Below are 14,420 nucleotides of genomic sequence, written 5' to 3'. Positions count from 1 at the left end.
TAACACCCAGGGAAAGGGATTAGTCCATGAAAAACTGATCCAAGAAGTTTTAAAGGCCTTAAGAGGTCCACTAAAGATAGCCATAGTCCATGTAAAAGGACATCAGAAGGGACTAACCCATACAGTAAGAGGAAACAATCTAGCCGACGCAGAGGCAAAACGGGCTGCCTTGTTAATGGTTCAGACCTTGGGAGAGGAACCTGAAAGGCTAAAAATAGAGAAGACTTTCACTCTCCAAGAATTGGATAAGCTAAAACAAATTGGAGCAAAAAGAGATGGTGATAAATGGCTGCTACCAGATGGTAGGGAAATTCTTCCAAAGGGATTAGCCAGAGGAATACTAAATAAATTACACCATAAAACCCATTGGGGAATTCAGGCTTTAGTGGATCAGTTTGAAACAAAATATGCCTGCATCGGAATATACGGATTAGCCAAAAGGATCTTAGAGGGATATTTAACCTGTCACAAAGTGAATAAACGACAACTTAGGGAGAAGGTTCAAGGGGGTCGTGAACTGGCTAAAAGGCCCTTTGAGAAAATACAAGTGGATTTTACTGAATTACCGAAGGTTGGGAGATATCAGTATTTATTAGTCTTGGTTGATCACCTTATGCACTTTGTAGAAGCCTTCCCAGTGATAAGGGCTACTGCAAAGACAGTTATTAAAATCCTCTTGGAAGAAATTATTCCGAGGTATGGAACTATTGCGGTAATTGACTCAGACCGAGGCCCACATTTTACATCCAAAATAATTAAAGAAACAACTGAATTGTTCGGTACAAAATGGGAATACCATACTCCCTGGCACCCACAAAGTTCCGGGAAAGTAGAAAGAATGAATGGGGAAATAAAGAAACACCTAACCAAACTTATGGTGGAGACAAAAATGAATTGGACTAAATGTCTACCGCTGGCCTTGCTTTACATTAGAACTCAACCTAGGACAGATACTGGTATATCCCCCTTTGAAATGTTGTATGGGATGCCTTATGACTTTGAATTATTAGTAGAGCACCCAAAGGTCGAGGATAAAATTTTAACAGAATATATTTTAGAACTTACAAGAAGGAGACAGGAACTAAGAAAGAAGGGTTTGGTAGTACAAAGACCTCCCTTGGACATTTCCATACACCAAATCCAGCCTGGAGACCAGGTATTAATCAAAACCTGGAAAGAAACCTCCCTAACACCCCGTTGGGAAGGACCCTTTGTTGTTTTACTTACCACAGATACGGCTGCACGGACAGCAGAAAAAGGATGGACTCATGCCAGCAGAATTAAGGGACCTATCTTCCCAGAAAGGTGGACCGTAACGTCAGAACCAGGAGACCTCCGAATGAAGATAAGGAAAAACGAGACCGGTAAATGAACCACTCCAGAAGGGAAGCAAGAAATAGTTTACATCAATGGTTCCAAATACCACCTGGAAATACCCTACGAAAAGTATATTTTGCACCTTGGAGTGAGGAGAGAATACCTGACCAAACGGGGGGGGCTGGATTATACAAACTGACAGGAACTCCTCAGGTTTTTCCTTTTTGCTGTGAGACGGAGACAGAAATACCTGAATCGCCCAGTATAGGAGATCTCCGTAGAATACCCTGCGTGAAACACCCCACTTCCGGACATTTATGTTGGGTTGTTTGCCGATGTTTAAATTGCGATAAAGAATGGTCCTGTGTTTCATTTAAGAGACAACCTTATTGTATGAAATGTCACAATAATTTGACACATACCAGGGAACAACGGGCTCAAGCAGAGATTCGTAAATTATTTTGTGGGTGGGAATTGTCAATACCCGAGCTTTGGGAAATATATGAAACAGACTGGTATAGAGTTTTAAGACAGTGTGTTATAAGATTTGCCTGGAAACGGGCACAACAACCAAACAGGTGGAAATATATTTGAGAGGTAACTAACTCTTTAGACCTTGGAAATTATTGACAGGATAACAGCAAAATCCCCCTGAAGACTACCTGCTGCTGCCGAGAAGATATTAATATCCCGTTGCTCTCCGCAAAAGAGTAGACGAGGAAGGCAGAGAGGTACTGAACAGTGGGGGAAATGAAAGCTGGTATTCTATTAATGGTATTAATTACCACGACTTTAGAAAATGAACATCAACCCTTCAATTGGACCTTAGGTCGATGGGAAGATTCAATAGAAGTTCGGTATAATGTGACAGCCGGACCCCCAGAATTCCAAGTTAAATTGGAAGAATTAGTCTTTTATGAACTAGACCCACCCGGTCGACAAGAAAGAGCAATAAAACCTTTTTATCTCTGCCCCAGTTCGAATCCAGGGAAAAGCTATTGCAATTTCCCTAATCACTATTACTGTGCATATTGGGGATGTGAAACCATAGCTTCAAACTGGGATGTAGCCAGTAAAGATAGATTTTTAAATATAATATGGGGGCCCAGAGGATGCAACCCGCCAGCTTCTAGCTGGGATGGACACATAGAGGGCTCCCATCTTGGCAACTGTAAGCGTGTTATATTAGAAATCCTGCAGCCTAATGACCATGGATGTTTATTAGGACGAACCTGGGGAATGCGATATTGGGAATCTGGAACTGATAGAGGAGGACTAATATTCATTCAAAAACGGGAAGTTAAAATACCACAAGCAGTAGGGCCCAATCGAGTCATCACAAAGCCAAAGGGAGGAAACTCCACAGCCTCGGTCACCCCAGGGACATACCTAACCTCTACAAATAAAGTGGAGAAAATACCCAAAGATGATGAACCCTTATGGGCTGTAATGAAGGCAGCCTATCAAGCTCTAAATGCAACAAATCCAAATTTTACCACTTCCTGTTGGTTATGTTATGATGTAAAACCCCCTTTTTATGAAGGGGTAGCTGTGCCATCTCCCTTTAATACCTCTGCCGAGGAGAATCCCCCCAGATGTAATTGGAAAGAACGGAAAGCAGGGATTACTCTCCAACAGGTCAGAGGGAGCGGTTGGTGTATAGGAAAGGTGACGAATGGGGAAAGAGCTCTATGTACTAACCAAACTCAAAACTTTACATCTGATATTAAATGGATTCTGCCTAGTCCTGGGGCATGGTGGGTTTGTTCCACAACCGGATTAACACCTTGTTTGTCCACTGCTGTTCTCAAGAAAAATGCCTCAGAATTTTGTGTACAAGTTACTGTGGTACCTAGAATCCTCTTACATGGGGAAGAAACTATGTATTTACATTGGAGCAATTCAGGACATAAAATCAACAAAAGAGAGCCAATATCTGCAATTACTATAGCTACTCTACTTGGTTTAGGGGTCGCCGGGACCGCCACTGGCATAACCTCCTTGGTACAACAACAACAGAGTCTAACATCTCTAAGAGTTGCAGTAGACGAAGATTTGGCCCGAATAGAAAAATCTGTTTCCTATTTAGAGAAATCATTGACCTCATTGTCAGAAGTAGTTTTACAGAATCAAAGAGGATTGGACCTTGTGTTCATGCAAAACGGAGGATTATGCGCTGCCCTAGGTGAAGAATGTTGCTTTTATGCTGACCATACAGGGGTAGTAAGAGATTCGTTAGCTAAGCTGAGAGAAGGATTAGAGAAAAGAAAACGGGAACGAGAGGCTCAGTCCTCCTGGTATGAATCTTGGTTTAATCCGTCACCATGGCTGACTACCTTAATTTCTACTTTGGCGGGACCCCTCATAATGTTACTATTGGCTCTGACTTTTGGACCCTGTGTCATTAATAAACTTGTAACCTTTTTTAAAAGGCAGGTTAGAAAAAGTGCAGCTAATGGTGATGAAGCAATCAGAACTGGAAATGAAAATTATACCGAACGAAAATCCTGAATTAGATGCCGCTTGTGAGGTATTGTCTAGGTTTGATCAGCAAATCACTTATAAATAAAAGAAGGGGGGATTGTAATAAGTAACTAAGGGTAATTTGCTGATCAAACAGGTTAAGCAAGAGGAACGAACCCATTGTAGCAGTCTTGAGAACTTCCTATTTAACCAGAAGATACACGTCCACAATGTTATCTGGCAACACCAAACATGGGAACACCCTGTTTGACAAGAAAGGCTTAACCACAATGTCATCAGAATGTGTTACCTTGAGCGAATGTTAAACCGTTAATGTCTTGCTAACGTGTGCCATTGTACCAATCAACCCTGAAAAGAATAGATTGTATAAGCTGATTCTGTGACGATATCTTATCGAAATTGCCCCAAGCAAGAAGCCCCTCGGAAGAAGCTGAGGGGCGTACCGAAGATGTTGCAATCGACCTCTGTGAAGATAAAAGGAGTCGTTTAGCTTGCCTGAATTTGCGAGTCTTTGGTGGAGCTGCGACTCCCCGGCCGCCCAGCGCTGCTTTTGCTTTCCTACCTTAATAAATATTTAATAAATCTATTTCGGACTCGATTTGTCTTAAAATTCAACTATAACATCCTGATATGCCTTCTCCCTGTCCCTCCTCCCTGCTTCTTCCCACCATACACCCCTACAAAAACACTCACCCCCTGCTTTGGAAATCCTCTTGACTGTCCTGTAGGTCTAGGAAAGAGCTGGATCTACCTAGATACTTCTGAATTTTACCAGGTTTAGATGTCTGTCTCCCAGTCTGTACTGAGAACATGGAGGGAGGCAGGGGGAGTCTGGAAGGCAGAAGGAATGGGGGGGGAAACAGAACAAGAAAGCAGGGCTGCCTGTAACTAGAACTGATACAGAGTATGACAACCTGAGCTAAATCCTGGTGCAATAGAGCTGCAAAAGCCAGCACCTGGCATCTGACTCCTCCTGAATTTAGAAAGAATCATAGAATCCAAGTTTGGAGCCCATTTATTCTGCTGCATAAATGGAAAACAGGTGTTGTTACTCTTCTAAATAACAAAATCCAGATGCAGGCATAGTCTGGTGTGACCCTGCTCCACAATGGGCCACTTGGAAGCTAGTATGTCTTGGCCCACTTTAAAGCATGTTCTTGCTTCACAGTGAAGCCATTGAAGCTCCTTGGATTTTAGAAAAATTAAAATAGGAAGGCCAAGGAATCATGGCAAGCTAGTGTCAAAACACAGCTGAATGAAATGCTTGTCTTATCCTGAGAGTTGAAAACCTATTGGTTAATATTGTTTTTGCTTATCTGCTTCTGTTACACCTTCAGCAACTTGGCCTTGGTATGCACAGCTTTTGGTATGCACAGCTCTTCCAGGAACAGCCATATCCACTACCCCAATCTTCATTATATCCCATCCAATTTAATAAAACACAGAGAATAGCTTGCCACCACTGTTCCTCTTACAAACACCTGGACTACAATGAACTCAGATATTAGAAGACTGCAGAAACTGTTGTTTAGCTCTTGTTTGTATTTTGGTGACACAGATTGATTTGGGATGTTTGGGTTCACATGTTGGCACCAATCCAAGCCAATCTGGCTCAACTTTTCTTTCTGGCAGTCCTCTTTTCCCCCAGCCCTGCTATTCACTTCCCTTTCTCTGTCCAAAAGCCAGCCTTGCTCAAAATGTACATCCATTGAAAGCAATTACATTTGATTTTAGACCACATTCCAGGTATACAAGCCTCCAGACATGACTGAAATAAGCAATATCCTTAAACAAATCTAGAGTTAAACATGTTTAACTGGGATGTTAAGCTATTGTGAGCTGTTCCTGTGTCTGGACTTTAAAAATGGACCAAGAATGAATATATGGTATGTCCTGGTAGTGTGTTTTTCCTATTTGAGCTGGGATATGGTGAGCATACGTATTATGTTGACACTTGAATTATTGTAAATAATTTTTGAAGCTTTTTATTTTTATTTTTGAATGAAATCTAAGACATCCTTTGTTGATATATATAAAATGTATGGACTACATGGAAATATATCAATGACTGATTCAGGTTTTCTTCCCTTTAGTTTTTCAGATGTCCCAAGGATATATAAAAAGCTTTTACACAATTTTACATGTCTTTATGCACAGAGATAATTTCCTTCAGCATTCAGGGTTTTCTTTTTCCTTTTCTTTTTATTTCCTGTGACAACGCTGATAAAATGGAGAAGATGCATGTCCTTTGTTTCTTTTCTTTTTTTTCCTTCTTTTCCAAAATTCCTGGTAGTTCATGCTACATTTTAGACATTAGCCAAGACCTGTATGGTGCTGGGCACTGTACAACATATAGAAACAAGCCTTTCCTTTCATCTCAGTTCTGTGCATGTGTAGCTCTTTAAAGCAATATAGAAAAGGTTTCATGATACCAGCTCTCTGTCTTTAGAAACTTAGAGCTGCCAAGACTGTGTATATACATAAGCATGTGTGAACATATATACAGATATGCAAATGAATGCTTTTATCTCTTTATTGCATTGGTCAGTGAAATAGAAAATAACCATTTTTTTACATCACTCATGAACCTTCTATATTTAATTACATGACTCCACTTAATGGAACAGAGTGCACGTAACAGAAAATACTCAGGGAGTAGGTGGAGCATTGAGTTGCTGACACATCTTGAGACAGATGCGCTTTTTGCTCCCTGTGTTGTGCAAGCACCATCTAGTGTATGTCTTAGACCCATCAGCACCAGATGACTAGTGTACACCCATGTAGGTAGTACAAACACAAAGATACATAACCAACTCACTGCTGCTTCATTACACTTCTGACAAGTGGCCAGAGGGAAAAAATCATCAAGTGAACCCTGTGTGTTTCTCAACCAATTAAGTGACTATGTTTCAGGTCAGTCCCATGCAACAGTAATGACTCTCCGTTTTTGTGGCGATATGTTCTTCACAGTTCCCTCTGTTGTCAGAAAACATCCTGGATACTTTAGCAAGACTTCATACAGTTTGCAACAGACTCTTCGGTAAAAACCTGGACTAGGAACTCACTGCCAAGGTATTATTCCCTTATTTTTCCCAGCAAACAAGATACAATGATCTCAAATATTTTCAGCTCAGAGACTGACCATTAGAAGGAGCTGGTTCAGATTTTGCCTGTGGTGACTTGAAATGGATAGATCGTCTGCAAAATATCTCTGTATATGATCTGACTGACTATCACAATAAGGCCTTCTGTGGCCTGAAAACCAGATTACTGATGCACATGCATGCGCAGATCATCCTCCTGCTATTCAGAGAAGAGGGATGGTGGTTGCTAAGCGACAGTCCATACACTTCCCAAAGCAGATTGTCCTCAAATAAGCCTATGGGGCTGGAAAAGGTGGTCCCCCACCTGCAAATGAATTGTCCCTGTTCTTCAGATCCCAAAGCCTGTGTGTGAAGAAAACTTAATCCTCTCCTTTTAAAAAAGAAAAAACAAAGTTATTCTATACAAGATCTCCCACCACCACCTCCCCCCTCAAAAGTCAACCAACATTTAAAAATAAAACTCGATTTATATGTATGAGGTGAAGCTAGTGAAACAGCCCCTTTCTATCTCTGTGAAATGTTTCCCTGGAGCTAGACAGAGTTTCACATTTTCAAAAATCGCATTCAATTTTGAGTTCTGCACTTGCCAGGTGCCAAACTACAGGCATTAATACTATTCAGCACCTATGAAAATCAAGCCCTCCAGCCACGTGATGTGCGGAAAACAGACTCCACAACCTGTGAGGTTGTAAAGTAGGTATGTTTATTCAGCGCCAGGCAGCACGGGGGGTCGCCCCACCACAATCGTGCACGCCCACCGCGGCAGTTAGCTTAGGATTTATACAATCAAACCTTACATATTCAAGGGGCGCCTATACATATCCATGACCTTTCCCCGAAAAGGCAGTCTTTATTACAATGAGTTCCGAGAAATCATTTCCATAGTCTCCGCCTTTAACTCCTCCCAGCTGCGCATGCCCAGTGCCTCCTGGTGGTCGTGGGCCGGGGTCTCGGGGATGAAGGCCGTATGTCTTCCTCGCTGTGTACCTCTCGCTTTTAATGTTAATGTGTTGCTCCAGGCCACGGGACTGGTTTCAGCCAGATGATCGCTCTGTCAAGACAACTGGGTTCCTTCTTTGAATATCAATTATTCCCTTATCTCCCAGCGACCAATGTGACCACTTTATTGTTTCAACACATCCTTTCTTTGCCTAAACGCCTTACACAATGGCTTAAGGCTATAGATACACAGCTTAAGCCAAGCAATGGCCCTGCTATTAACCCTTGAGTGTTATTTCCCCTTATCAATCCCCCCTTTTCTAAGAGATTAGTAAATTCTTTTACTTATTCCTACAGCATGTTTTCTTTCTCTACGCATTTCTTAAAATATTTTCCTGACTCGACTTTTTGTCAAAGCTGATGCTTCTTCCAAAGTTCGTAATCACTTGTGGTTCCTTTTGCACAGCACATAAAGTATCTAAGTACAGTGCAAATCGCAATCCCTAAGACTATCATTGTAATTAATAATACAAACAACTGCTTCAACCAAGCAAAGTCAGGCAGCCACAAGGTCAATTTTTTCCAAAGATCAGAAAAACCAAGTGAAGTATCATCTTGAGATACTTGGTGTAGTACCCTTGACTGTTGCCAAAATCGAGCAATGTCCATTTCGACTCTTTTCTCTTGGTTTATATTTGAGCAGCAACCCTGGTTTATTATTAAGCAAACTCCTCCCTCCTTTGCCGTAATCAAATCTAGGGTCATACGATTTTGCAAAACTACCTTACCAAGGAAAGATACTTCAGTTTGTAGTCCCTGGATAGCATCCACAGTAAGATTTTCATTTTTCTCCATGGTGGCTGAGATGTTCACTATAGCCTTTTCTAATTCACTTACTCCTAACTGGGGAAAAAGCCATCTTACAAAACTATGGAAAGCTGATGGCCTCTCCGCGAGGGGATTATTCAGGATCCCACATACTTTCCGCCAGTGTGTCCGTATAATCCCCAGCAATCAGAGAAGTTCAGACTATCTGCTACAGATTTGGTCATCTGTATATATGAGTTCTGATCCCACATTTCCACAGTTCTCCACAACATAATGGCTATGTCCGTGAGAAAAATAGTTTTCCCGGTTGGGCTTGCGTGACCTTCCATGGAGATTTATGTGCCTTTTTCACTCTGGTGTGGTGGATCCAGGCGCTCTGCTCCTTGATCTTGATTGCTGTGAAGGAGGTGAGTAGTACCTGGAATGGTCCTTCCCACTGCGGCTCCAAAGTCTTTTCTGTAAGAGACTTTACATATACATAGTCTTCAGGTTGTATGTTATGTACAGGCCCATCCAAACCCCTACTTCAAGTCCCAACCACCTGTTTCTCAATTTTGCTGAGCTGTCTGCCTGATGCCACCATGTAGGAAGTCATGATTTCATCCCCAGCTTGTGTGGACATTCCTTTCTGTATTCCATAGGGTCGTCTATACAAGATTTCAAAAGGGCTCAGTCCTTCCTTCGCTCTTGGTCTAGTTTGTATGCCAAAGGAAGGGACTGAGGCCAGGCCAAGTTCGTTTCCTGCCCCAATTTCACAATCTGCTGTTTGATTAGGTGGTTCATTTTTTCTACTTGGCCACTTGACTGAGGGCGATATGGGGTATGAAGCTGCCAATCTATACCCAAATGGCGGCTAATTTTTTGTACTATTTTTCAGATGAAATGCGATCCTCTATCAGAGGATATGGTTGCTGGAACCCCAAAGCGTGGTATTATTTCCTGTATTAATGTTCTGGCTATCTCCCGAGCCTTGGCTGTCCTGGTAGGGAATGCCTCTGGCCAACCTGAAAAGGTATCAGTTAATACTAATAAATATCGATACCCCCCTTTTCTTGGGAGTTCTGCTGCCATTGTTGCCCAGGCCCATTGCCCTTCCCAATTTGGCCCATTTCTGGTCCGGGGGTATTTTTGGGATTAGTCTGGAGGCAAAGATCGCACTGCTGAGTCTCTTGTCTCACAGTGGTGTATAAATTTCTAGCTACAATTTCTCTAATTAGTTGTCTGCCCCCCAATGCCTCTTTCTATGTTCTTCCCTTATCAGAGACCATACTAGATAAGAGGGAACGATTAGTTTCCCTTGTGGGGTGAGAGCCCATCCCTCTTCCTTATATGATCCTTCCTAGATCTGTGATAAGCTTCTGATCTTCCTTGGTATATTCTGGCTTAACTCTGATAAGGGGAAATAACACTAATGGCAGGGCCATTGCTTGGCTTAAACTGTGTATCTATAGCCTAAAGCCATTGCCAAGGTGTTTAGGCAAAGAAAGGATGTGTTGAAACCATAAAGTGGTGACCTCGGCCTCGATGGGAGATAAGGGAACAATTAGTATTTATTTGTCCTGACAGAGTGATCATCTGGTTTCCCAACCCCGTGGCCTGGAGCAACACATTAACATTAAAAGCGAGAGGTACACAGCGAGGAAGACATATGGCCTTCATCCCCGAGACCCCGGCCCACGAACACCAGGAGGCACTGGGCATGCGCAGCTGGGAGGAGTTAAAGGCGGAGACTATGGAAATGATTTCACTGTAATAAAGACCGCCATTTCGGGGAAAGGTTATGGATATGTATAGGCGCCCCTTGAATATGTAAGATGTGATTGTATAAATCCTAAGCTAACTGCCGCGGTGGGTGCGCATGATTTTGGTGGGGTGACCCCCCGTGCTGCCCGGCGCTGAATAAACATACCTACTTTACAACCCCACAGGTTGTGGAGTCTGCTTTCCGCACGTCAGTTTGGCGAGCCAGGCAGGAGGCACTCTGCTCGGCTGCGGGATCGACTGCGGAGCGGACGCCCCTAGGCGCGCCCCGAGCACTTTCCTCGGAGGAGCCTCCACTCCCAGCCGCTCACCGTGGGAGTAGACAACAACCTCCTGAAGCCGCAGATAAACGGTATGTTTAAGGGGGGCCAGTAAGTCGTAGGGGACGCCCACGCTTGGCCGGGGCCGCCGGTAAATCGCGCAGAGACGTCTGGCGTGCGGCATAGTCCCCGTATGGAAGGAGGGTACCCTGTATGGAAGTAGGGGATTTGCTGACCAATAGAGCGGCCGCTAGCGACCTTGGGGGTAGATCGAGCAAATCCGAGGTCACCGCTGCATCCCAGTATCGGGAGCCAGGAAGGACCTGCTAATGACTGTATAAGAAGCAGGAGAAGGGTAAGCGGGCTTCTCAAAGTTGTGATACAAGTACTTGAATAACATTTGCAGCTGCTGGAGGGATACCAACTGGAGTGATGATTGTATGTTTTATTTGTAAATGCCCGGGTATTTTATGTTAAGAGCATTTGTGTGTGGATGCGTGTGTTTGAGACACAGCGCTGCTGTGAAGCGAGTGGGAGTCCCGATTTGCGGTTCCGTGACTCCGCGAGGAACACGGCCAGAGAGAGACAAAGCGCCTGAAACGTCTGTAAAAATTTGTAAATGTCTTGATATATGTAAGTTGGGCTGCTGTGGTGTTTAGTCCATCTCCTAAGTATCGGGGGTCTGGCTGATCATCAAAGTGGCCAGACAGGGAGAGTCACTCCTTCGGTGGTTTGGGTTCAAACCTTGGGAATATTTAAACGAAGGAGGGGACTGGATAAGGAGGGGAGAGGGACGAATTTATTTAGGAGGAGTGTATTTAACACCTGCCGGACAGACAGTGGCCCTAGACTGGGAACAACCTGTCCCAGATACCTTTCTAAACCCCCATATTGACGGACACGTGGGGGTGATTGCTTGTTTTGTGTGTGGACTTACTAACAAATTACCTGAAAATTGGCATTCGGCTTGCGTCCTGTTGAAATGTAAATCTTGTGAGAAAATTTGGTATTGTTTATCTAGGAGGCGGAGAGCTGTGTCCCAAATGCTCTCCTCTAATCCCAAGGTTTTATGATTGGGAAAGGGCCCATCAAGAGTCCAAAATAGTAAAGTTTATATGTGGGAAGAAAACTTTAATCCCAGAAGACTGGGACGTTTGGGAAGAAGATTGGGAGAAGACTGTAAGGACCTGTGAGGAGAGGTTTGCGTGGAAATCAAAGCAAGGCACAATAGCTAACAAGAAACAATCTAAAGAGATGGGTAACACTCAGAATAAAGGTATTTTAAAGAAAAGCCCCCTTGGCTGTATATTGACACACTGGAGGGACATTGTTGGAACTGGGGGTACAGAGAATAAGAAGACTCTCATTAAATATTGCAATCAATGGTGGCCGATTTATAAGCTGGAAGATGGAGTTAAGTGGCCACTTTATGGGTCAATTGATTATAACACCATCCTGCAATTAATGTTGCTTTTAAGGGGAGAAGGAAAATGGGATGAAGTGTCATATGCAGATATGTTTTTCACGCTCCGAAATCACCCGGAGTGGCAAAGGGACTGTGGAATGTGCCGCCACAGGACCCTATGGTACTCGCCCTCAAGCGGGAAAATAACAAAGAACTTAAAGGTAAACTGAGGCAGTGTTGCTCGGCATGCAGTATTGGACAAAGGTGCACTAGAGTAAATAAAATCCACCAGGCATCAGAACAAGATCTAACTGATTTGCTTAAGCCTCCCCCTCGATCACAGGAACAGGATGTGGACTCGGACGGAACCTCCACTCCCCCGGACAGCCCTGTATCCTCCCGTACTACAAAAAAAGTCTACCCTGACAGTCTTACAGGCACCTCTCCGAGAAGCGATAGGGCCAGATGGCGGGACGATGCTAATCAAGGTACCTTTTTCCACCACCGATTTAGAGGCATGGAAAAGGGTTGCCAAGGATTACAGGAATGATCCAGTAAGTGTAACCAAACATTTTACAGTTATTACAATTAATTTTAAAAACTGCAGGGGATTTGGCTGAGGATCATTATAAAACTACAGGAGGAGATGTTAAAGAATACCTCCCCCTTCAAATGGGATGCAAACAGGTCTGTGGATATAGAAAACTGCAGGCATACCAGGGCTGGATTTCAAAAGGAATGGAGAGGGCCATTCCCAAAACCATACATTGGTCAGCATTATATGCAATTAGACAAGGTCCCTCCGAGTCACCATCCAAATTCTTGGATCGACTAAGGGATGTAATGCACCGTAACACACCGCTGGATCCTGGGTCAGAGGTAGGAATACAACAACTAGTTTCTTTATTCTTAGGTCAGTCTACAGGAGATATTAGGCACAAGCTGCAAAAGCTGCAGAAGAAAGACTGACGGGGATCTGGGAAATCCACCCTAGCGGATCCACTGGTTATAACGAAGCTAGGGAAAGAAGCAAAAGGAGGTGGAATTTCTGGTTGATACAGGGACAACGTATTGGGTTTTAAACCAAGCTCTGGTGCCCCTGGGAAATGACTATATCATGGTAAAAGGGGCAACTGGCCAAAGTGAAAAGGATAAATTGGGAAAACAATGGGGTGTCCACAGATTTCTGTACATGCCCAAATCCCCGAAAGCACTTTTGGGGAGAGATTTGTTGGCAGTAATTAAATTTAAAAAGGGAGAGATTACTCTGGAGGTAAATGACCAGCAGTATATCCAAATAATGAGTTTATCCCTAGCTAGTGTTCCCACAGAAGGAAAAATCAGCGAAGAAATCACGAACCAGGTATACCCCGGTGTATGGGCCACCGATGTGCCCAGGAAAGCAAAAATGCTCCACCTGTTGAGGTCAGACTCAAGGAAGGACGACAGCTGGTAAGAATCAAACAGTATCCCCTGAAGAAGGAGTACAGGGAGGGAATTCGGCCAGTAATAGAAAGATTCTTACAAATGGGGTTACTAAAGGAGTGTGAATTTTAACACTCCAATATTACCTGTCCATAAACCCGACGGGTCATACCGGGTGGTCCAGGACCTCTGGGCTATAAATAACATAACTGAAGACCTCTATCCGCTAGTGGCAAATCCATATACCTTGCTGACTGTATTAACACCCCAACTAACCTGGTTTACTGTTTTAGTAGCAGCCATTTATCACCATCTCTTTTTGCTCCAATTTGTTTTAGCTTATCCAATTCTTGGAGAGTGAAAGTCTTCTCTATTTTTAGCCTTTCAGGTTCCTCTCCCAAGGTCTGAACCATTAACAAGGCAGCCCGTTTTGCCTCTGCGTCGGCTAGATTGTTTCCTCTTACTGTATGGGTTAGTCCCTTCTGATGTCCTTTTACATGGACTATGGCTATCTTTAGTGGACCTCTTAAGGCCTTTAAAACTTCTTGGATCAGTTTTTCATGGACTAATCCCTTTCCCTGGGTGTTAATTAAGCCCCTCTCTTCCCAAATTTTTCCAAAGGTATGCACCACCCCAAAGGCATACTTTGAATCTGTATAAATGGTTCCAATTTTATTTTCTAAAAGTTTTAATGCTCTCATCATAGCATATAACTCACATGCTTGTGCGGACCAAGCTTTATTTAATGGTCCTGACTCTTTTATCTGAAAGGTATACCCGTCCACAATAGCATATCCCGATTTCCGTTGTCCTTCAACCACTCGTGAGGAACCATCCACAAATAATTTCTCCCCTTCGCCTAATTCATCTTCCTCTAAATCCTCCCTTATCTTAGTT

Source organism: Numenius arquata, chromosome W (assembly GCF_964106895.1).
Source record: "Numenius arquata chromosome W, bNumArq3.hap1.1, whole genome shotgun sequence".
NCBI lineage: Eukaryota > Metazoa > Chordata > Aves > Charadriiformes > Scolopacidae > Numenius > Numenius arquata.
Note: the sequence above shows the minus strand (reverse complement) of the source record.